A 24,476-nucleotide genomic window follows, 5' to 3' on the forward strand; every position below is an offset into this window, starting at 1 on the left:
GTTGATAAAATATGTTCCCAGTGCAGCTTTTGATTGCAGCACATCCATTCCGGCTGAACGCGTTACTCAATCAACGGACATAAAATGAACCGCTTAAATTGCCAGCAAAACCCCAAACGGTTCGTTTGAAAGTGGGAAATGTCAAACCGAATGGGAGTGTTTTACTTCAGGTGTGCTAAACTAAAACAAATTGATCTTTGCTAAATAACAAACACAGTTTGATTGCCGATATTCCCCTTTTGTTTATTGCACAACAAATCAAAACAAACACTTTCCGAGCAACAACAAATCAACCTCACGTACGTCAAATCGTGAACTTGTGTTCATTCCGACAATCTTAACAAAAAACAAAACCTAGAATATCTGAGTTGAAGTTGATCTGATCAAAAGTTCCAAGCAAAGTTGTGTTGCGAATGTACCAACAAATACATAAACAAATACAGTTTTTCCACCGCAAGCAATCAAATAATAAACAAATACGGCAAGAAGTACGTACGTTCTTTCGTACTGGTAGAACATCCTTGAACAAAGGAAGAAACATCAACAACACTCCCACACCAAGCCTTCCGCGGTTCGCAGTGACGTACGCGAGTGTTTTTCCGCTTTTAATAATGAAAGTAAAAACCCGCACAACGCGCCCCCGTGATTGCGGAAAGTGCGGAAAATTATCATATTACAGCTCAGTTTCCCTTGTCAAAACCCGTCAGCCATTCATCAGCAGCCCTTCCGGAGTGGTGGTGGGGCCGCGGGAGGATGGTTCATTTTTCACGCGCCAGGATTCACCCGAACACCCTCTTCCACCCCCTAACTCCTGCCCCCTTCGCACCCTCTAATAATCGTTTAATTAATTGTAATGGAGGACGAAGGTGTTGCGCTTGATTTGAGTACACTTCAAAGATGGAGTGGTTGCCGCTGCCTCCGAGGAGAAAACACTCCGAGCACACAGAGTCAAAGGAAGAGATAGAGGTAAAAAAAAATCTTCACCCTGGGATAATAAACCGACACACTGCTGTACGCCGTGTCTGCCGTTGATTGAAAAATGAAGCTCCATCCTAATGAAGATCCCTTCTGTATTCTCTCCTTTTTTTTTGTTTGTATTGCTCTATTTACCGCACGAGGAGGGGTGGCGGAAAAGGCCGCACAAACAGAAGCTGTAAAAATACTCATATATTTGAAGATGTAAATATCATATGATGTAAGAGCACTCTACGCTTTCCGTCTCTTCCAAATTTATGGAAACGTAGGGTGAAGAAACGGCGAGAAAAAATAATACAATTATTTTACGGCTTTGGCTATTGACGTTCATGAATAATATGTTAATATTCCCGTTGGCTACCAACAACCTATCGAGGGAACATTGTGCAATTTAAGATGTTTCAATCAAAAACACATTTTCACTAACAGTGAAAACAGCTCTGATTAGAAATGTCGTCTATCTTTTCACAGCGTTTTTAATTACCGATAAACCGTAACGTAAACGACTTAAAATAACAAGATGCTTTCAAAGAAAAAAGTATGCGTATATTATATTCTAGCCATCGTAAGTTGGCTTTTAATACTTGTTTCCAATAGACATAACGATTAAACCATTTGATACGAAGAAACTTAATAGTAATTAAAGAAAACTTTACGCTAGCATTAAACATACAACAACCAGTGTTCCTCTTGCTTACCACCGAGAGCTGAATTATTGACACTCAAGTGAAAATGAATGGATGCAAATGGGAAAACAGGAAAAATCGCCTACGAAAAGGAAACGAAACATAATAATGGCAGTGCGCTGCGTGCATGCGATACTTTTTCCAGGATTGCACAATTTTTCTCATTCTCTCTTTCTCTCTCTCTCTTTGTCTCTTTCGTTTGATGGATGATAATGATGACGATGATGGTGATGATGATGATGAAGCCAGATCCTGGCTTTTCGGACCCGGATTGGAAAATTCAACAACCTTTCCAGTTGCCTTTTATTCTTTTGGTTCTGGTGTTTGTTGTTGTTTTATCTTTATCGTGCCCATTTTTTCTTTCCGAACTTCAGCCTTTCCCGTTAGTTGAGAGACATTTGATTTTGTTACGAACGTGTGTGTTTGTGTGTGTGTGTGTGTGTGTGTGGTGCAGCGGTGCATCATCATCAACAACATTATTCGCACAAGCCATCGGCTTTTCACTCACTCGATTTCGGCTTGCAGACTGCATTGCTTGCGTTGTTCTACTCTGTTGTTGTTCCGCTCCCTTCCACAGGGTTTTTGTTTTACGCCCGGAAAAGTCGCTGCAGTCGCGGGGAACGTGTGTGTGTGTTCGGGACGTTGTCGAGCATGCCGGTGGAAAATGCGGAAAAAGCGACGGCACGGCGCTCTGTGGGAATGATAATAAATCGGTGTCGCTTATGGTTTTAATTGCGCTTCGTATTTTCCCCGTGATTCCTTCGCTGCGTGCGGGTGCGTATGCGTGTGGGGTCAACGGGGGGGAGGAGGGGGGGTGGGGGTTCCCCCGGCCGGGGTGTAGAAAACCCCCCTCAGGCGGGGGTGGGGTTGGCTTTGGCTGGCGGAAAACGATGCGATATGAGTCGCGCGTTTCCGTGCACTGTTTTTCCGTGCATAAATGCGTGTTATAGGGGTTTCGGAGGGGAGGGAGGGGGAGGAAGGCGGATGTGATGGCCGGCATGCTCGGCAGAACGTAAATTCCAACTGACGGCCGCTCCGGAAACCGGAGCCGATACGGGAGAGTTATGAGGTTCGGCTCGCGCTTTCCACTTCGTTTTCCGGTTGTTCCACGCTGTGCAGAAACTGGGGGGGGGGAGGGTGAGGGATGCTTTGTGGGGGCGGTAAAGGGTTAACGGAGCTACGGGTGAGCGTGGGCGTGAGTACACTAATTTTAATATGATTAATGAGCAACATGTTGACAATAAATTGGTGTCGAATGCATGCTTGCTCCTCAAGCCGTCGTGCGGCTTTCAATACAACACGTGTATACATGTGCGTGTGTGTGTGTATGTGTGTTACAAAGAGGCGCGACAGGGGACATTTGTTTATGTGTGTGTGTGTGCGTTTGTGTGTGAGTGGCGGTTACAAAAGGGTTGCCACAAAGTGTTTGCGTGCAGCAAAAGCCGCACCATTTCCCGGGAAACCAATTATCAATCTTGAAGCGCAAGGAGGCACCGGAAGCTCCCCCAAATGCCCCCTCCCCCCGCTTGTTCCTTCTCCCATTCACCGCTCTAAGGGTCTTGTTTATCGAGCTCTCGGGGGAGGAGGGCTAGCGGCATTAGGCTCAATGCACACGAACAACGGGCCCAAAACCGAAACCGGAAGCAAAACATCGGACATCGGTCAAAGGGAAGGTTGCAGTTCTCGCCACCGTTTTTCCGGATTTTCTTGCGCCATCCCTTAACGTGGCCCTTACGACCATTACGAGAGGGCGTGGGGCGAGTGGGAAATTGAAATAAATCATCACTTAATACTTAAAACTCTGTTACACCATATGGTGACACGTTCACGTCCCGGGCCGACTTTCCCCGGTCCCGTTTTCCTGTTCGCCTCCCCCCCCCCCCTCCGATTCGGCCAATGAGTGAAATTATCTTCCACCCCTCTGGCAGATCCCAGTCCCCATCCATCTTTCATCTTTCCCAGGTTCCGGCAAAAAAGGGTTGCAAACAACGGTGACGCGAGGAGAGCGCGCCCAGAGGAGGGAGTTTGGTCAGTTTCAGCAAATGCCACATTTTCCCGTCTTTTCCAAACCGTTGGAGAAGCGCATCCGGCCGAGGTACGAGGGTTTTTTCCCCGCCAGCCGGACACGGTTGTCTCGGTATCGTACTCCGTGATTTGCTTTACATGCGGGACGTGTTGGACGTAAACGTGGCCAAATTTGTTCATTCCATCAGCGATCCGTCCCGGCGAGCGCACAGTGGGCCAACGGTGGACGGTGGTACGGTGGTCAATTTTGAACGCTTCGGAAAATTGCCAGTATTTACGAGGGAAGGTATGTTAGTTGGTTTGTGGAACTATAAACACAAACTGGTGGCTCCTCTAGTTACAATGTTTATCTACGGAAAGCACAAGCTTAAACACGTTGAGTGTACCTTTAAACATTGAAAACAAATGCGTTACACCTGCGTTGGACATCGTCAAACGGCGCCGGCCGAGGCCCATTGTGCGGCGACTCCAGCTTAGGTGTCCGAACAGCTACCGGGGGCTACGGTTCATTTCGACAGATAGCACTCAGGCATATCAAAACAGCCCCATACCGTTTGCTAAAGGCTCGGATGAAACCGACACACCAGTGACAGGATAGAAGCAAAAACGAGCCGAAAACAGAGCGGAGGAGTAGCTGCCGAAAGTGGGTTTGTAGTTCGGATTAGGCGATGACCGGGTTCGACTGGGTCCTCGCAGACAGTGTGTGTGTGTGTGTGTGTGTTTACTAAAAGGAACCGACCACGAACAGTGCCTCTGTCCGTTGGCGTTGATTTGTTGTTTGTGCCCCTTTGCCCCCGGACCGAGGGTCTGACCAACCGACCTTTGCCCGTTTTGCTGCTTCGACGTAAATAAAACGTTTAGGGTAAATGCACCAACGAGCGAGCGAGGGATATTCAATGTCGACGTTTGGAGTAGGGATAGCACACCTTTTAGATAGATAAGTCGAGAGTATGTAGTTTTAAATTTGGTTTACATTTAACGAAGGTATATTTACTAAAACTGCACCTTTTACATCTTTTCAGAATTCATTGCCTTTCAACAGTTGTTGGATCGATTCGGAATATTTTGATATTATTTTGAAATTTGTCTTCTTGTTAAATATCTTCTAGAGATCCTCCATCGATAACATAACACACGCTCCTTAACTGAGAAGAATGGAAAAATACTGTAGCAACATCGAACACGACAACAAGTGGTTGGAAGTTATGTAAACTACGGCCATCAATCAATCGTAGGTTGATGCGCTGTTGTATCGAAGCAATCCTTGGGGAGAACGTCGTCAATCCCGTTCACCGGAAGGATCAAATGCAAGCGGATTGAGGCACTTAACTCGTGCGGATTGGATGTCGCCTGCAACAGTGAAAACAAACGATAAACACGAATCGACGGACTCGCAAGCAACAGGAACGAAATGACGAGTAAAAGAGGTATGCAAAAGCGCAAAAATGATATCGGAAGGAGGAGGAGGACCAACTCAAAAAAGGAAAAGCAAAGACACGGGCAGCTAATGCTACAGTAAACAATACACTTCCGCCGGTTCGTCCTTTCCGCTGTTTACCTTTTTTTTTACTCTCTGTCTCTCTCTCTGTTTCGTGTTTGGTTTGTGTCAGGTCTGGTGACTTTTCACTACGTCGGTCGGGCGTTGTGCGCGAGACGTCTCGCCGTTTCCAATACCGTACATCGAGTTCGATGTTGGGTGAGTGTCGCTCGTTTGTTTGCCTCCGTTCGGAACCGTAAATCACACGGACTCAGAGTTCGATTGCCGATTCGTCCTTCGTACGAGTACGGCGGGAGAGATAGCACAGAGCCACAACACTGTCCAATCCAAGATCGACGCATCGAACGTCAGGCGGAACAAAAAACGAGCCAAAAGAAATTATATGCCCGCATGAGTCAACGTTCGTCGCATCGTTAACGATCGAATATAGTATGCAGATGAAGTCTCCTATCGTTTTGGCATGCTCTTTTTGGAGCGATGTTTATTTTGGGTTTTTTTTCATTATTTGTTTCTTTTCTTTTTGCCTCATATCGTTGGTCTGTTCGGCTTCCAGTGTTTGCTTCGAAGGCGCCATATATTGAAGCTTACAACTTCATTCACATCTGTTGCCAACGATGATCGGCCTTTTGGTAAACGAAAACTGGATACTTCGCGCTTATATGTAAGTTATCTTTGTGACTCTGAACAGCAAATTCAAAGTCTTGAAAGTATGAATTGACTTCGGCGAAGTATGAGAAAGGAGAAAGACAAAGACAAAGCAATTAACCAGGATAGATATTTTCAAAACGGAAGCAAAACACTTGAATATGTTGTGGAGCCTTTTTCCCGGGTCGGTAACGAATGCGGTTTGAATTATCGGTGGAATGCGTAAGGTAAAGCACTGACACATCATGTTCATGTAAAATAATTCCCCATACATCATCCTGGACCGGACGTCGGGTGGTTCCAAAGGCGGTTCGAAACACGACACGATCTTCAGAACTTCTCTCTTTGCAGGTACTCGAGATCGTGTTGTGCATTCTTGGGATAATTACGTCGGGTGAAGGCGAAATTCGGATGTGGAAAGACCGGCCGTGGGTAAGCCGTCAGCTCTTTTGAAGCTACATCTGAAGATGCACGCTTCCTCGCCCTCGTTTGAAGAAGATGTACATTCAACATTCCGAGCGGCATTGCACAATGTTTACTTGTACAGGAAGGTCTTAGAGCTTGTTGCTACTTTCGGTCCAGTGAGGTGCTCGAGTTCAGGAACGTGTTGCAGCACGATAATGTTCAACACACACACGCACACACAGCAAGGGTTTCCCGCAAGTGTTGCAAATGGCAGACGACACTTGCTTGACAAGACAATTTCCCTGCCCGAAGTCGGCATGTTCTTGCGTGTGGTTCTTGCGGTGACTTTGCGCTGTCGTTGTTCCGAACGGCGTGTCGAAACACCTCCTCCGCATCGAACCTGGAATCAGGTGGAAAAGGTCATCACCGGCGCTGAACGGGTGTCATTAGATTTGACATTTTCACTTGCGGCCGGTTGAAAGGTGAAGAAGGTTAGCTTTTTACTAGAGGTTACTCATCGGTAGTGCCCGGAATAAAGCCTTTAAAGCGTATTTAAAAGCCTTGCTCGAGACGCTATCGAAACATTGAGCCACAGTTTACGGAGAGATGCACTTCAAGTTTATTATTGAAGTGTTCACATCGAAAAGCGAAGGTAAAATGTGAAAAAAGAAACACACGTAAGGTTTCACTTTGCCTGTCTGTCGACTGCATTTGTTCCTTCCCTTGCTCTTCCGTTATTTTCCATTTGTTTCCTTTGGAATCCTCCCTCCATCCCTCTGCCGACACGTTCGAGAAGCGTTTAGCACGATTGAAAATTGCTTTTCAAATGTCATCCACTCATTTTCGCGCGTGTCCCCACGCGGGTTTCTTTCCACGGGCAGAGGAAAACAAACCCTCGCGCTCTCGGCTTCCCCATCCCACTTTTTCCACTGTGCCCTTCAGGCGAAGCTAAATGCCAACCGTCCCCAAACTCCTGTGTCCCGCACCGGTGTGCTCTTTTCTTAGATCTCCCCCACTTTTGTTTCCCGCTGGAGTTTTCCCGTGTTGAAGCGTTTCCAGTTCATACACGTGACTCTCGGCGCGGCCTGCATGAACTGCGCAGACGCGGCACGCGGAGGGGAAAAAGGCGACTTTCCACCTCCACCGGTGTTGGAGCGAGTGCGAGAGAGCGTGTGTGCTGCCGTGCTTGTCTGCTGCAACGCTCCGGGAAAAAGGTCCACCGTGTGAATGACCAGGCGTCTCCATTGGGTCATTCGGCGGCATTTCCACCGCATACGGTGTGCTCTTTCTTTCACGAGCGCGAGAAACGATACGCTGTCCGACGGGTGCGAACAAAAAATAATCCACCAAGACGAGCGGTCCATAGCGGCCGAGCGATGGAAAACCACTGGCCCCCCCACTCCGAAAGGAGGAGCCTTGGCGCGAGCTTAGCTCTGGCTGGAAAATTGGGCTCCGCAGTGCAGACGGGACGCGCTGATTTGCTGCTCCGGTGTTTCTGCCCTTCTGTGTTGTGTGTGGGAAAATAAAAATGGATGACATCAGAGTGGAAAAACAAAAACTCCAAAGCGGGGCCAGGGAAAAGGGGGCTAGTCACAAGTTTGGCTATTTCTAGACAAACACATAATGCAGTTCAGAAACATTTGTTTGGGTTGAAAAGAACGTTTAAAGTTTAATTGCTGCGTACTTTAAACGATTTCACACAAGCTACAGGATAAAATGCCATTTTTTTACAACTCCATTAAAATTGATTGGAGAGGCTTTACTTTTAATAAATCTAATTACTTAGGTGTGAGTAAAAACATATGAAATATTCGTGTTTAAAGTAATTCTAAATGAATATTTAAAAACAATCCGATTGAAAGGTATACAAGGTTATTTGGTTACAAGGTTATCGAAAAATGTTGTGTCAAGGAACGTCTTTAGCTCGTCATCGAAGTGGCAAAGATATAAAATAGATTAATTTACTTATTTGCGCAAAGGAATATGGAATATTTCATTATTTATCCTTTCGAATGTGTAGCTTCTGCAGATTATACGGTAATAAGATAAGTTTTAATATATTCTTTAGTTTTCATTTGTTTAATTTGGTAGGTTTTGCTGTGATCTATAAATTAGAACAGGTGAGTATTGAAAATGAAACGATTTCAGATTAGAAACCACATGTTAACTACTTTCCTTTAATTTTTTATCGGTGATTTATAAGGAGATAGGTCAAAGTGTTCACAAATATTGAGACATTTTCACGAATAACGTGCAACGACAAAAAAAAACTAATTTCAAGCATATCGTGTCCACATAATGACCCAAGCCAAAGAGTAATTGGCGTTTATTAAAATTTATTATCAAATGCTGCTCCCTTTCGGACCTGAATAAAGAAAAAGGGTTGCCAAGTAAAAGGTAAAAGATTCCCAGAGAAACATATTTGAGAAAGAAGTGTGTAAAAAACTGTACTTCTTGAGATACAAAAAAGGAATCCAATCATCTTTCTTCATTTTCTAGCCGGCGTGAAATGTTGGATTTCACTTTTTCTTACCTACAAATATTTTTTTCTTTTCTTTCCTTTTCTTTTCTTTACTTGCGCGCGAAATATGAAATGATACACCTCTTTTTTCTTAACAGCCGACCAATAAACCCAGCCAGGGTCGGGTTTGGGGTTGAAGGAAATGGGTTTAAAAATGTCATTAATTTAAATTTCTTAGGAGCCAGCGACGGCAGGCCGATCATTCCAAACGCGGGCAGTTCTCCGGGGGGAAAACGAAAGGATGGCAGGTCAAAAATATCCGGGCCCGAGGACACCCAAGGGGGTAGTTTGGTGCAGCACGCAGAGGCAGCGAAAATAAAAAAAAAAGGAAGAATCATCGCTTCGGTCACCTCCGGAGTCTTAGCGCGCTTTGTCCTTTGCGGAATTAAATCGAACCCCTGTTCAACCCCTTTTTTCCTCCGCGACATGCTCTAATGAAGTAACAACTAGCAATTTTAATGCAAATGAATTACCCCGGCCGGAAATTAATCTGCCGGAGTTAGTTAAAGTCTTATTGGGCTCATTTTTCTTTTTCTTCGTTCCGTTATGCGTGCTGGGCTCCGTAAATGGATTTTTCCTCGGAGATTTTCCTCTTTTTTGTGATCTATTTCTTCCTACCGTAGCATTCGTATTTCTTCCTGAGTTTTTCTCATGCATGTAATGTGTACAAAATTAGAAATAGATAGATAACGCAAAATAACATGTCTTTACATACCAAAAACTTCATTAATTAATATCATTCTAGATGAAAATCCCGCATAAAACCACATCCTAGTTTTGGAAGCATTCAACTGAATGAAAAAGATCAATCAAGAAGCCGGCGAGCATGGAAAGGGTAAAACGCTCAAACTATATAGAGAAGGAAAAGTTTCTTAAAAAATGGCTTGCCTCCTGTATTTTGCGGAGTGCATTCGATCGGGAGGAATTTTCCTTTATGCTGAAGAAAAGAAAAACAACATCGAAACCTTTAAACAGGCAAACAAACAAACAAACAAACAAACAAATACAACCAACCGGTTGCAAAACACAGCGAAACAATGCCAAACCCACAAGGCGGAAACTCCAAAAAAGCACTCAATCAAGCGGCAGCATCGGCATCGCTCGCTTTATGCTTGGAGTTATGCGAAACATGCTGGGCTTCGAGGCGGGAAAATGGTGAAAACTCATCGCATCGAGTAAGGAAAAAGTTTCTCCGGCACGTTTGTGTTTTGCTTGCTTGTGGTCGTTGGGGGAGGGAGGGGGAAAGCGGTCGGTGTGATGGTGGTGGAAGTTAACCTCTTCTCCCGTTAATCCTTTTCCAGTTTTCCATCCCCCCGGGGGTTTACAACCGTGTGTTGGACTCGCCTGCAGTTTCAGTTCTGGAAGTTCGGGCATAGCTTTGGAAAGTTTTCCAAGTAGCCCTTTAGGGGCGAGTGGAAATTCCCAGCCCTCCTGGGGGTTTCCCCTCATTCCCGCTGGCATGATAAGGTAACGATTTTCTAACAGCCATTTTTTCTCTCCCATTCACAGTGAATGAAAGGAAACGGAATAAAACTAAACCAACAACGGATTCAAACCGAGAGGCGAGTGTCTTTGTGTTGAGCGCACCGCGAGGAAACCGTAATGTTGCAGTGTTGTAGTGCTTCGCCGACGGAAACGAAACGATACCGGAGCAGTTTTCCAACGTCGAGAAGTCGAGAAAAAGGAATTGATTGAGGACGAGAAAAAGCCAAAATCGTACAATCACGACAATCGAGTAGACAAGTGGAAATGGCTGGCGGGGTAGCGCAACGGGGAGGAAGCAAAGGGAGAAGGTAAAACAATTCACCGCCACTTGAGTTTGCATTCAATGGCGCAATGGGGACGTATGCAAATGTTCTAAACGGTCGGGAAATGGGACGGAAAATAGCGTGAGCCTGAACCGGAACCACAAAACCCGGGAGCAAAAACAATGCCAGAAACGAAACAACGAACGAACGAACGAAGGGGAAAACTCACGGATGCATGTCCATTGCAAGCGGGGGAGAGGGAAATTGCCGTCAGAAACAACGAGTTCGATGGTTGGGAAAAACCGGCGCGGCATTGCATTGTCGTTGGATGCAGTTTTGGAATGGGATGCTTATTACCTTCCACTGTTTGCATCGCATGTTTATTCTATTGGCTCATGTGTTATGCTCCTGTGTCGCAAACACCATTACGTCCACGATATGCCACCGAGGGTGATCCAACTAATTTTTTCATAAAATCTAGGTCCACTTTAAGGAGAGACGAATGATCAAACTGTCGGAGGAATGGAAGATCGATAATTAAATGGTGAAAAACAGGTTGCAGGAAACATATAGTTTTTGTAAATGTGATATCAGCTTTTCCAACAAGCCACAAAATAACTTACGATGTTAGTAGAAGGATAAAAATATCCTTTAGTTAGTTATTTTATCTGCACCCTAAGTTCGGAGAAATATCATTGTAAAAATCGTTCGATCCTGTTTATATCTAACGAAAACATCACCAAAATGTAACAGCGATTGCAACATTGTCCGTCATAGTGTGATAACGGTTTGATTTGAACACCTATCACTAAGCCTTCTCACCTTTCACTACGCCATCTCACCTGTCACTAAGCCTTCTCACCTATCACTAAACCCTCTCACCTGTCACTAACCCCTCTCACTTGTCACCGCCACTCTGTCAAAGTGACTTCCTCTGAAACCATGTGCTTTTACTAACCTACAAAGCTACTAACTTCTCACGTAAGTTTTACGTTCTTTTAATGTCTATCACGGCATTTTTACTTGCCAGAAGGACATAATTGCCCCCTACCGTGTCCTGTTCATCAAATATTAAGGTATGTTACATAAATACCCCAAGATACCTACATGATTGAGTACACCTAACCTTCCTACACCTAATCCTCGCTCGATCCTTTTTCGGCATTCTAAGATGGTTCTGGCCCGCTCTTTGCGCCGATAGCACCTTTGCACCTCGCCGAACAGCGTGATCATGGCCAGCGCCAGCCCGACCAGCGTCCAGATGAACACCCCACCGAGGCTCTCCTCGCCCCAAAACCGGCAAACACATAGCCCACCTCGGTGAAGTTGCGATTGCGCAGAATCTCGTACTTGATCTCGGCCGAATCATGGATGAAGGCAAAGTCCGCATCGAGCCGCTCGTTTACCCGCCGAAAGCCGTCCGCCGCACTCGCCACCGGCTCCTTGATCGGATAGTCCCAGACGCGGTACTGCGCCGGATCGTTGCCGCTCGAGAGCATCAGATTGCGCCACATCTGGTACAGCACGTCCTCGACGTTCTTCATGTTGCGGAAGTATTCATGTGTGTCCGAGTTCTGCACGACCGTGTACTTGATGCGGTTCTGGCGCGACAGTTGCTCAAGGGGCTGGACCGGTGTTTGCATGCGCTCCACCGTGAGGAACGCGTCCAGGTTTACGGTAAACGTTGCAAGCATGAGCACCACGAACAGCCAGTAGGCAGCGACCAGAGTTCGCCCGGAGAGTGCCTTCGGAGCTTCATCACCACGCAGAATCTCGTACTTGATTTCGTCCGAATCGTGGATGAAGGCAAAGTCCGCATCGAGACGCTCGTGTACCCGACGGAAGCCGTCCGCCGCACTCGATGGCGGCGATAATGTTGATGTACTGCTCCTTGATCAGATAGTCCAAGAACTGCGCCTGATCGTTGCCGCTCGAGAACGTCAGATTGCGCCACATCTGGTATAGCACGTCCTCGGCGTTCTTCATGTTCCGGAAGTAGTCATGTCAAGGGACTGGATGAGGTCAACGCAAACCAGCAGCTTTCCTTCATCGTAAAGTTCCTGCGTGTGGGAAAGTCAGTGGAGTAATCGGAAACGAACACAGTGGAGGAGTTACAATATCTTTAGGGAACCTGATCTCTTACCTTCTTGCATTGTAGGGCGAGAACTTGTCCAGCAACCGATGCGAAAGCGAGCCCCAAAGCTACAGCCAGTGGTCCATACAAATAGACGTACTTGCTGATGCTTTACCGGTGATCATAAGATATCTATCCGGCCGATACCGATCGGTTTATGGCCAGCCGGAAAGTCCATGCAGATCAGTAGCTGGGATCCTTTGCACAACTTTGACCGCCCGGATCTGGACCACCTTCAAGCGGAGAGCGTCGTCAAAGAGAAACAACGGCAGCAACTCGTCCTTGGTTTGGTGCCCGTCACAAACGCTCCGCTGCGTGGCAAGCGAAACCGCCAGCCTCGTGACGTCGTCCGTGTGACTAAGTTTGCTGGACCTAAATGGTTACTTCAATCATCCTCGCCTCCTTCCGATCAACCTCCACTTCCTGAGTGCATGATGACAGACCGGTTGTTCTGTGACCTCTCCAATCTTCGATTTCCAGAGTGTGAACACCCCACCGAGGCTCTCCAGCGTGGTGCCCTCGCTGTCGTCCGTGTTCGGGCACTGGCCGTGCGCCGAGTTATTCCAGAATTTTGTCGTGAGCGACTCGAAGACGTGCTCCTGCAGCTCCAGTATGAAATAGCTCAGATCTTCCTGCAGATGGCTGTCCTGCTATCCCGTACGGTTGCTCGGCAAACACCTCGCCCACCTCGATGAAGTTGCAGTTGCCCAGAATCGCGTACTTGATCTCGGCCGAATCGTGGATTAAGGCAAAGTCCGCATCGAGCCGCTCGTTTACCCACCGGAAGCCGTCCGCCGCTTTCGCCACCGGCTCGGACGAATCGATGGCGGCGAGAATGTTGATGTACTGCTCATTGATCGGATAGTCCCAGACGCGGTACTGCGCCGGATCGTTGCGGCTCGAGAGCGTCAGATGGCGCCACATCTGGTACATCACGTCCTCGGCGTTCTTCATGTCGCGACGGTAGTCATGTGTGTCCGAGTTCTGCACGACCGTGTACTTGATGCGGTTCTGGCGCGACAGTTGCTCAAGGGACTGGACCGGTGTTTGCATGCGCTCCACCGTGAGAAACGCGGCCAGGTTTGCGGTAAACGTCGCGAGCATGAGCACCACGAACAGCCAGTAGGCAGCGACCAGAGTTCGCCCGGAGAGTGCCTTCGGAGCTTCACCACCACCTTGCGGGATGAACGAGGTCAACGCGAACCAGAAGTTTTCCTTCATCGTAAAGTTCCTGCGTGTGGGAAAGTCAGTGGAGTAATCGGAAACGAACACAGTGGAGGAGTTACAATATCTTAGGGAACCTGTTCTCTTACCTTCTTGCACTGTAGGGCGAGAACTTGTCCAGCAACCGATGCGAAAGCGAGCCCCAAAGCTACAGCCAGTGGCCCGTGCCATTGGTGACAAATAGGCGTACTTGCTGGTGCGTTGCCGGTGACCACAGGGTATCAATCTGGCCGATACCGATCGGTTTATGGCTGGCCGGAAAGTCCATGCAGATCAGCAGCTGGGATCCTTTTGATGGTCCACAAATTTGACCGCCCGGATCTGGACCACCTTCAAGCGGAGAGCGTCGTCAAAGAGAAACAACGGCAGCAACTCGTCCTTGGTGCCCGTCACAAACGCTCCGCTGCGTGGCAAGCGAAACCGCCAGCCTCGTGACGTCGTCCGTGTGACTAAGTTTGCTGGACCTAAATGGTTACTACAATCATCCTCGCCTCCTTCCGATCAACCTTCACTTCCTGAGTGCATGATGACAGACCGGTTGTTCTGTGACCTCTCCAATCTTCGATTTCCAGTGTGTGTGTAGTTCGAGGCATCATGGAACCGAGCCCTGTTGATGCCGTGCCTCTTCTCGCCAAAGGGGGCCAAAGATTCTTTAGGAAACTAGCTATTTTCCTTCGGAAATGTGTACCAGCAAACTTCCGGATTAGCTTGTGGCGCTACTCGTGTGTTAGTTTAGTGTAGACGACGCAAGATGTTGTCGGGAAAGGATACCAATGTTCTTTCGATCGCCGTCGTCCTCGAAACAGCCAAATTGACTGGTGAGTGCGACGTCGGTGAGGTAAACTACATCGAAAATCGGCACTGTTCAACAAATATTAAGGTACGTAAAAAAAATACCATTAAAGACATATATGATTGTGTACACCTAATCTTCTAACACTAATCCTTGTTCGATCTTCCTTTTTAGGCGGTCTAAGGTGGTTCGAATGCGAAAGCGAGCCCCACAACTACAGCCAGTGGTCCATACAAATAGACGTACTTGCTGATGTGTTGCCGGTGATCACAGGATATCAATCTGGCCGATACCGATCGGTTTATGGCTGGCCGGAAAGTCCATGCAGATCAGCAGCTGGGATCCTTTTGATGGTCCACAAATGTGACCGCCCGGATCTGGATCACCTTCAAGCGGAGAGCGTCGTCAATGAGAAACAACGGCAGCAACACGTCCTTGGTGCCCGTCACAAACGCTCCGCTGCGTGGCAAGCGAAACCGCCAGGCTCTTGACGTCGTCCGTGTGACAAAGTTCGCTGGATCCAAATAGTTACTTCAATCATCCTCGCCTCCTTCCGATCAACCTTCACTTCCTGAGTGCATGATGACAGACCGGTTGTTCTGTGACCTCTCCAATCTTCGATTTCCAGTGTGTGTGTAGTTCGAGGCATCATGGAACCGAGCCCTGTTGATGCCGTTCCTCTTCTCGGTCTTCAGGAGGCCAAAAATTCCTTAGAAAACTAGCTATTTTCCTTCGGAAATGTGTGCCAGCAAACTTCCGGATTAGCTTGTGGTGCTACGCGTGTGTTAGTTCAGTGTAGACGACGTAAGATTGTGTCGGGAAGGGATACCAATGTCCTATCGATCGCCGTCGTCCTCCAAACAGCCAAGGGTGACTTGCAAGTGCGACGTCGGTGAGGTAAAACACGTCAAACATCGGTACGGCGCGTGTGCAAACGTTTTACGTACGATTATTACCGCACGCGGTCAAAACCAATTGTTTTAGAATAATAAAGTTACTTGTCCTTACTGTACTCTTCGCGAAAGAAAAGAAAACAGCTATCAGCTTCGTTTGCATGTCGTTTCCTGTGAGTAAAGTGTAGTTTAAGTGTGTTGCGAGTAAATTAACGGGTTCCAATTGTATTTAGACATGTTCTATTGCGAATTTTAGTACTGTAAGAACTGCATTTTGTACGTGCGGACAAGAACATGCAGTTTTACTAGTTGTTTATAAACAAATGTTATCAAAACCGATTATATAGGCCATAAGAAGGCGAATCGCAAGACTGTAGAGGCTAAATGCAGTAGTTTTTGCACATTTTTGTATGTTTACACGCTCGTGATTGATTTGAAGAATAAATAAAGTCTTAAATAAGGTTATACTAAAGAATTTTAACCCTTTTTGTCGACTTATTATTGCGTATTATCCGAAAATATCTGTAAATCAACTTTAAATTATCCGAAAAGAGTTATTTTGATAAGTAAAACAACTTTTAGTAATCCGAAAATATTGCATTTTATGCAAAAAGATTTATTTAGGTAAGTTAAACAGTTTTTAATTATCCGAAAACAGTATAAAAAGCTTCTATTTATCCGAAAAGAATGAGTTAGGTAAGTTAAACTACTTTAAATCCATCACTTTTGGTAAAAAAATGGAAATTTGCATCCCCAAAAATCGGCCCAAAAGTACCAGTTTATGCTGAAAAATCGATAAAAATTTTGCTCCTGTTACCTCCTGAAAATCCTGCGCTCCTGTTAAAAAAGTTGAAATTTTCATCCTCAAAAACCGGCCCAAAAGTACCAGGCTAGGTCGAAAAATCGATAAAAATTTTGCTCCTGCTACCTCCTGAAAATCCTGCGCTCCTGTTACAAAAGTTGAATTTTCAGCTCGAAAATTGTCGGGCCCGCTCGGGTTTGGGCCCCAAAAACCGTCAAAAACCGGCTTTTTGGCCGAAAAGTAACAGGAGCGAAGGATTACCAGTTTCGTAGGAGGTAGCACAAAATTTAAACCGGTTCGGCCGAACCGGTTGGCGGGAAACAGGTGACAGTTGGCGGTTCGGCCGAAACGGTTGACCGGTTATCCGAAGCGGTTGACAGGTGACAGCTGTCAGCTGACAGTTGTCAATTGAACCGGAGAGACGGTTTTCGCGCTAAAAAATGCAATTTTGGACCAAAAAATCTGATTTTTTCAGGATTTTGTCGGAAAAAAAGCCTGAAATTTGTGGTAATATTTTAGTTTAATTAAAAGTTATTTAACTTACTTAAAAATAACTCTTTTAAAGGTGATCAAAAGTTGTTTTACTTACCAAAATAACTGTTTTCGGATAATTTAGAGTTGGTTTACAGATATTTTCGGATAATACGCAATAAAAAGTCGACAAAAAGGGTTAAAATTCTTTAGTATAACCTTATTTACGACTTTATTTATTCTTCAAATCAGAAACGAGCGTGTAAACATACAAAAATGTGGAATAACAACTGCATTTAGCCTCTATAACCTTGTAATTGGTCTTCTTATGGCCTATATAATCGGTTTTGATAACATTTGTTTATAAACAACTAGTAAAACTGCATGTTCTTGTCCGCACGTACAAAATGCAGTTCTTACAGTACTAAAATTCGCAATAGAACATGTCTAAATACAATTGGAACCCGTTAATTTACTCGCAACACACTTAAACTACACTTTACTCACAGGAAACGACATGCAAACGAAGCTGATAGCTGTTTTCTTTTCTTTCGCGAAGAGTACAGTAAGGACAAGTAACTTTATTATTCTAAAACAATTGGTTTTGACCGCGTGCGGTAATAATCGTACGTAAAACGGCTGCACACGCGCCGTACCGATGTTTGACGTGTTTTACCTCACCGACGTCGCACTTGCAAGTCACCCTTGGCTGTTTGGAGGACGACGGCGATCGATAGGACATTGGTATCCCTTCCCGACACAATCTTACGTCGTCTACACTGAACTAACACACGCGTAGCACCACAAGCTAATCCGGAAGTTTGCTGGCACACATTTCGGAAGGAAAATAGCTTGTTTCCTAAGGAATCTTTGGCCCCCTTTGGCGAGAAGAGGCGCGGGATCAACGGGGCTCTGTTCCATTAAGCCTCGAACTACACACACACACTGGAAATCGAAGATTGGAGAGGCCACAGAACCACCGGTCTGTCATCATGCACTCAGGAAGTGAAGGTTGATCGGAAGGAGGCGAGGATGATTGAAGTAACCATTTACCGGGCACCAAGGACGTGTTGCTGCCGTTGTTTCTCATTGACGACGCTCTCCGCTCGTAGGTGGTCCAGATCCGGGCGGTCAAATTTGTGACCCATCGCTGTTTTCTTTTCTTTCGCGAAGAGTAAAGCTAGGACAAGTAACTTTATTATTCTAAATTGGTTTGACCGCGCGTGGTAATAATCGTACGTAAAACGTCTGCACACGCGCCGTACCGATGTTTGACGTGTTTTACCTCACCGACGTCGCACTCGCAAGTCACCCTTGGCTGTTTGGAGGACAACGGCGATCGAAAGGACATTGGTATCCCTTCCCGACAACATCTTACGTCGTCTACACTGAACTAACACACGCGTAGCACCACAAGCTAATCCGGAAGTTTGCTGGCACACATTTCCGAAGGAAAATAGCTAGTTTTCTAAGGAATCTTTGGCCTCTTGACGACCGAGAAGAGGCACGGCATCAACGGGGCTCGGTTCCATGATGCCTCGTACTACACACACACTGGAAATCGAAGATTGGAGAGGTCACAGAACAACCGGTCTGTCATCATGCACTCAGGAAGTGAAGGTTGATCGGAAGGAGGCGAGGATGATTGAAGTAACTATTTGGATCCAGCGAACTTTGTCACACGGACGACGTCAAGAGCCTGGCGGTTTCGCTTGCCACGCAGCGGAGCGTTTGTGACGGGCACCAAGGACGAGTTGCTGCCGTTGTTTCTCTTTGACGACGCTCTCCGCTTGAAGGTGGTCCAGATCCGGGCGGTCAAATTTGTGGACCATCAAAAGGATCCCAGCTGCTGATCTGCATGGACTTTCCGGCCAGCCATAAACCGATCGGTATCGGCCAGATTGATACCCTGTGGTCACCGGCAACGCACCAGCAAGTACGCCTATTTGTCACCAATGGCACGGGCCACTGGCTGTAGCTTTGGGGCTCGCTTTCGCATCGGTTGCTGGACAAGTTCTCGCCCTACAGTGCAAGAAACAACAAGGCTGCCTATCCGTACGAGTGTCGGTAAGAGATCAGGTTCCAAAAGATATTGTAACTCCTCCACTGTGTTCGTTTCCGTTTACTCCACTGACTTTCCCACACGCAGGAATTTTACGATGAAGGAAAGCTGCTGGTTCGCGTTGACCTCGTCCAGTCCCTTGACATGACTACTTCCGGAACATGAAGAACGCCGAGGACGTGCTGTACCAGATATGGCGCAATCTGACGCTCTCGAGCCGCAACAAACCGGCGCAGTTCTGGGACTATCTGATCAAGGAGCAGTACATCAACATTCTCGCCGACATCGAGCCGGCCGAGCCAGTAGCGAGTGCGGCGGACGGCTTCCGGCGAGTGAACGAGCGTCTCGATGCGGACTTTGCCTTCATCCACGATTCGGCCGAGATCAAGTACGCGATTGCGCAACTGCAACTTCACCGAGGTGGGCGAGGTGTTTGCCGAGCAACCGTACGGGATAGCAGGGCAGCCATCTGCAGGAAGATCTGAGCTATTTCATACTGGAGCTGCAGGAGCACGTCTTCGAGTCGCTCACGACAAAATTCTGGAATAACTCGGCGCACGGCCAGTGCCCGAGCACGGACGACAGCGAGGGCACCACTCTGGAGAGCCTCGGTGGGGTGTTCACACTCTGGAAACCGAAGATTGGAGAGGTCACAGAACAACCGGTCTGTCATCATGCAGTCAGGAAGTGGTGGTTGATCGGAAGGAGGCGAGGATGATTGAAGTAACTATTTGGATCCAGCGAACTTTGTCACACGGACGACGTCAAGAGCCTGGCGGTTTCGCTTGCCACGCAGCGGAGCGTTTGTGACGGGCACCAAGGACGTGTTGCTGCCGTTGTTTCTCATTGACGACGCTCTCCGCTTGAAGGTGATCCAGATCCGGGCGGTCACATTTGTGGACCATCAAAAGGATCCCAGCTGCTGATCTGCATGGACTTTCCGGCCAGCCATAAACCGATCGGTATCGGCCAGATTGATATCCTGTGATCACCGGCAACACATCAGCAAGTACGTCTATTTGTATGGACCACTGGCTGTAGTTGTGGGGCTCGCTTTCGCATTCGAACCACCTTAGACCGCCTAAAAAGGAAGATCGAACAAGGATTAGTGTTAGAAGATTAGGTGTACACAATCATATATGTCTTTAATGGTATTTTTTTTACGTACCTTAATATTTGTTGAACAGTGCCGATTTTCGATGTAGTTTACCTCACCGACGTCGCACTCACCAGTCAATTTGGCTGTTTCGAGGACGACGGCGATCGAAAGAACATTGGTATCCTTTCCCGACAACATCTTGCGTCGTCTACACTAAACTAACACACGAGTAGCGCCACAAGCTAATCCGGAAGTTTGCTGGTACACATTTCCGAAGGAAAATAGCTAGTTTCCTAAAGAATCTTTGGCCCCCTTTGGCGAGAAGAGGCACGGCATCAACAGGGCTCGGTTCCATGATGCCTCGAACTACACACACACTGGAAATCGAAGATTGGAGAGGTCACAGAACAACCGGTCTGTCATCATGCACTCAGGAAGTGAAGGTTGATCGGAAGGAGGCGAGGATGATTGTAGTAACCATTTAGGTCCAGCAAACTTAGTCACACGGACGACGTCACGAGGCTGGCGGTTTCGCTTGCCACGCAGCGGAGCGTTTGTGACGGGCACCAAGGACGTGTTGCTGCCGTTGTTTCTCAATGACGACGCTCTCCGCTTGAAGGTGGTCCAGATCCGGGCGGTCAAATTTGTAGCCCATTGCGAAGGATCCCAGCTGCTGATCTGCATGGACTTTCCGGCCAGCCATAAACCGATCGGTATCGGCCAGATTGATACCCTGTGGTCACCGGCAACGCACCAGCAAGTACGCCTATTTGTCACCAATGGCACGGGCCACTGGCTGTAGCTTTGGGGCTCGCTTTCGCATCGGTTGCTGGATAAGTTCTCGCCCTACAGTGCAAGAAGGTAAGAGATCAGGTTCCCTAAAGATATTGTAACTCCTCCACTGTGTTCGTTTCCGATTACTCCACTGACTTTCCCACACGCAGGAACTTTACGATGAAGGAAAGCTGCTGGTTTGCGTTGACCTCATCCAGTCCCTTGACATGACTACTTCCGGAACATGAAGAACGCCGAGGACGTGCTATACCAGATGTGGCGCAATCTGACGTTCTCGAGCGGCAACGATCAGGCGCAGGTCGGGCGCAGGCGTGGGACTATCTGATCAAGGAGCAGTACATCAACATTATCGCCGCCATCGAGTGCGGCGGACGGCGTCCGGCGAGTAAACGAGCGTCTCGATGCGGACTTTGCCTTCATCCACGATTCGGCTGAGATCAAGTACGAGATTCTGCGTGGTGATGAAGCTCCGAAGGCACTCTCCGGGCGAACTCTGGTCGCTGCCTACTGGCTGTTCGTGGTGCTCATGCTCGCGACGTTTACTGTAAACCTGGACGCGTTCCTCACGGTGGAGCGCATGCAAACACCGGTCCAGTCCCTTGAGCTACTGTCGCGCCAGAACCGCATTAAGTACACGGTCGTGCAGAACTCGGACACACATGATTACTTACGCAACATGAAGAACGACGAGGACGTGCTGTACCAGATGTGGCGCAATCTGATGCTCTCGAGCGTCAACGATCAGGCGCAGTACCGCGTCTGGGACTATGCGATCAAGGAGCCGGTGGCGAGTGCGGCGGACGGCTTTCGGCGGGTAAACGAGCGGCTCGATGCGGACTTTGCCTTCATCCATGATTCGGCCGAGATCAAGTACGAGATTCTGCGCAATCGCAACTTCACCGAGGTGGGCTATGTGTTTGCCGGTTTTGGGGCGAGGAGAGCCTCGGTGGGGTGTTCATCTGGACGCTGGTCGGGCTGGCGCTGGCCATGATCACGCTGTTCGGCGAGGTGCAAAGGTGCTATCGGCGCAAAGAGCGGGCCAGAACCATCTTAGAATGCCGAAAAAGGAAGATCGAGCGAGGATTAGGTGTAGGAAGGTTAGGTGTACTCAATCATGTAGGTATCTTGGGGTATTTTTGTAACATACCTTAATATTTGATGAACAGGACACGGTAGGGGGCAATTATGTCCTTCTGGCAAGTAAAAATGCCGTGATAGACATTAAATGAACGTAAAACTTACGTGAGAATTTAGTAGCTTTGTAGGTTAGTAAAAGCACATGGTTTCAGAGGAAGTCACTTTGACAGAGTGGCGGTGACAGGTGAGTGGGCTTAGTGACAGATGAGAGGGCTTAGTGACAGGTGAGATGGCGTAGTGAGAGGTGAGAAGGCTTGGTGACAGGTGAGAAGGCTTAGTGATAGGTGTTCAAATCAAACCGTTATCACACTATGACGGACAATGTTGCAATCGCTGTTACATTTTGGTGATGTTTTCGTTAGATATAAACAGGATCGAACGATATTATAATATTATAACGATATAAACGATTGAGGATTATTTTACAATAATATTTCTCCAAAGCATCTCATTAAATATACCCCAACTTAGGGTGTAGATTAAATTCGGCATGTGTGACAAGCGTGCAGCGTTCACCAAGCAAGGGTAAAGCTAATACAAGTAGAATTCGTGCATTGCCAAACCCTTTAAACCAGCGATCCTTGATTCACTGCTCCAATGCGTTAGGCGCGCTACGCGCAACCTACCAACCGTTATTACTCGAGATTATACGCACCGACGATCGGGACCAAGTCCTCCGATTCGGTTGCCTTTGATGTGTGTTGAAAGTGAGGAGGGTCGGGAAAATTAGCTCAAGAGCTGCTGCCAGCAAGCGATTACCGACCGAGGCGGTTTGTGCCGGGGTTGAATCAAGCGTTTATCAAATTATATACCTTTGCCGGATGCCCATTCTTGCCCAAAGTGAAACCACGGTGGTCTTCGTGTGTGTGTGTGCATGTGGATATGTGACTAGTGGACGGTAAGTCAACTAGTTAGTTAAACAGAACTCCATTTAACGCTAATCGAGCGTGAAGCTTTCATTTTCCTAACCTTACCTTACCGTCTTTTGGGAGTCAGCCGATCGGAAAATGGCTGGAGAAAGGGCAGTGGGGTAGAGGGTGGACCGGTGCATCGGCTTTCAGATGCAGTTAGGTGCATCGGTGCATCGCGTGTCCATGCAGGGCCGTTTTGTGTGTAGAAAGCGTTCCTTACGCCGTATTGCTTCGTTTACGTGCAATCTAACGAGCAAACGCCAGCACAGGACACAACACCTGTCCGATGCACTGCATATCGTGCCATGCATGTGTATGTGTGTGTGTGTGTGTGTGTTTGTGTGCGTGCCTTTACGTAGAAGGTGAAGGATATGCAGCCTTGCAGGCTTTTCGCCTTTCCAGAGTTGGGTTTGCGTTTGCTGTAAAGATTGCAAGGATCAAGACCTGATGGCAGATTAGATGCAACGAGGCCTGTACCCCAGACTCCTCCCCCTCCCTCCTCTAAACTCCTCCCTCTCTTCTCTTCCTCTTCTCACCCTTGCACAGGACCCTCTGATCATCGGCACGTAAGTAATTCAATAATATCAAAGCACAATCTCCAGGCCGGAGGACGCCGGATTCGGTTGCCTGCGCTTGCGAGTTTCCTTTAATCCGGCCTCTAGAGCCACCACACACACACACACATACGTCCCTACACTCGATGGTACTCAGCTCGTAATGAGTTTGAAGTTGTAACGTACCCTGACGTCAACAAACGGCCAACGAGGACGGGAAAGATGATGCTGATGACGGCGACGGTCGAGTTCCGTGCGTTTCCGGGAAAACGGAGCTTAATGGAGTGAAAACACCTTCCTCCACCGCTCGGGACGGGGCCCAGCGAGCGAGCAAAAAAAACAACATCAAACACACACCCATACACAGGCACAAAACACTGATGAGCAACACATGCGGTGGTTGCAGGATGTCATGCAGATACATTTTCACTCGCCCATTCATTCGCCTGCCACCAGCAGAGTAGCCTTGCCTAATGAAACACACACACACACACACACATACACAGAGAGGGGAAAACAGAAACAGTGGTGGAAAACAGTGCACCCTTCCTGTGGAGGGAAGGCTCTCTCACCCCTCTCGAGCTCGAGCACGGAAAAGCCCGTTCGGAAAACGCCTCACGTTGCACGGATTGATGTACGTACCGAGCACAAGGGTGACACATGCACACACACACACGTCCATTTGGTGGCCAAAACAATCGCATCCTTTACTCATCAACAGCAAACGCTACTGGATGCAAAGGAAAAAGGTGCTTCTTCCACATTGTACAGTGAAGGTAACAATAGTAGCAACTAGCTAGTGCTTTCAAATGCTGGTTTTCAAACTCTTTTATCGATTACTTAAAACTTGAACACGCAAGTTATAATAAAATTGTACATGCGAAAGTGGAAGGGATTTAAGATAAAATTCAAACCTTAAGCATTAACTCCATAAAAGCAAGATTCATGCATTACGCCCTGTAAATTTCGTTGGTTTGTTGATGTTCTGCTCATCTTAATCGCGGTACGTGTGCGTGTTTCTATGTGCATGGTTGTGTCATAAGGGGAGTGTGCGGATGGTGGTGGCGGGAGGTGAAATAAACATGCCGTTTAGATAAT

The 24,476-nt window shown here is 47.4% G+C and overlaps 2 pseudogenes; one reads left to right on the plus strand and one right to left on the minus strand.

Moving 5' to 3' along the window:
* Positions 1-10,980: 10,980 nt before the first annotated feature.
* Positions 10,981-13,873, minus strand: LOC131268770 (ionotropic receptor 25a-like; annotated as a pseudogene).
* Positions 13,874-18,678: 4,805 nt separating this feature from the next.
* LOC131268773 (ionotropic receptor 25a-like) lies at positions 18,679-23,394 on the plus strand (annotated as a pseudogene).
* Positions 23,395-24,476: the final 1,082 nt, after the last annotated feature.

The sequence above is a fragment of the Anopheles coustani genome, chromosome X (genome assembly GCF_943734705.1).
Source record: "Anopheles coustani chromosome X, idAnoCousDA_361_x.2, whole genome shotgun sequence".
Lineage (NCBI taxonomy): Eukaryota > Metazoa > Arthropoda > Insecta > Diptera > Culicidae > Anopheles > Anopheles coustani.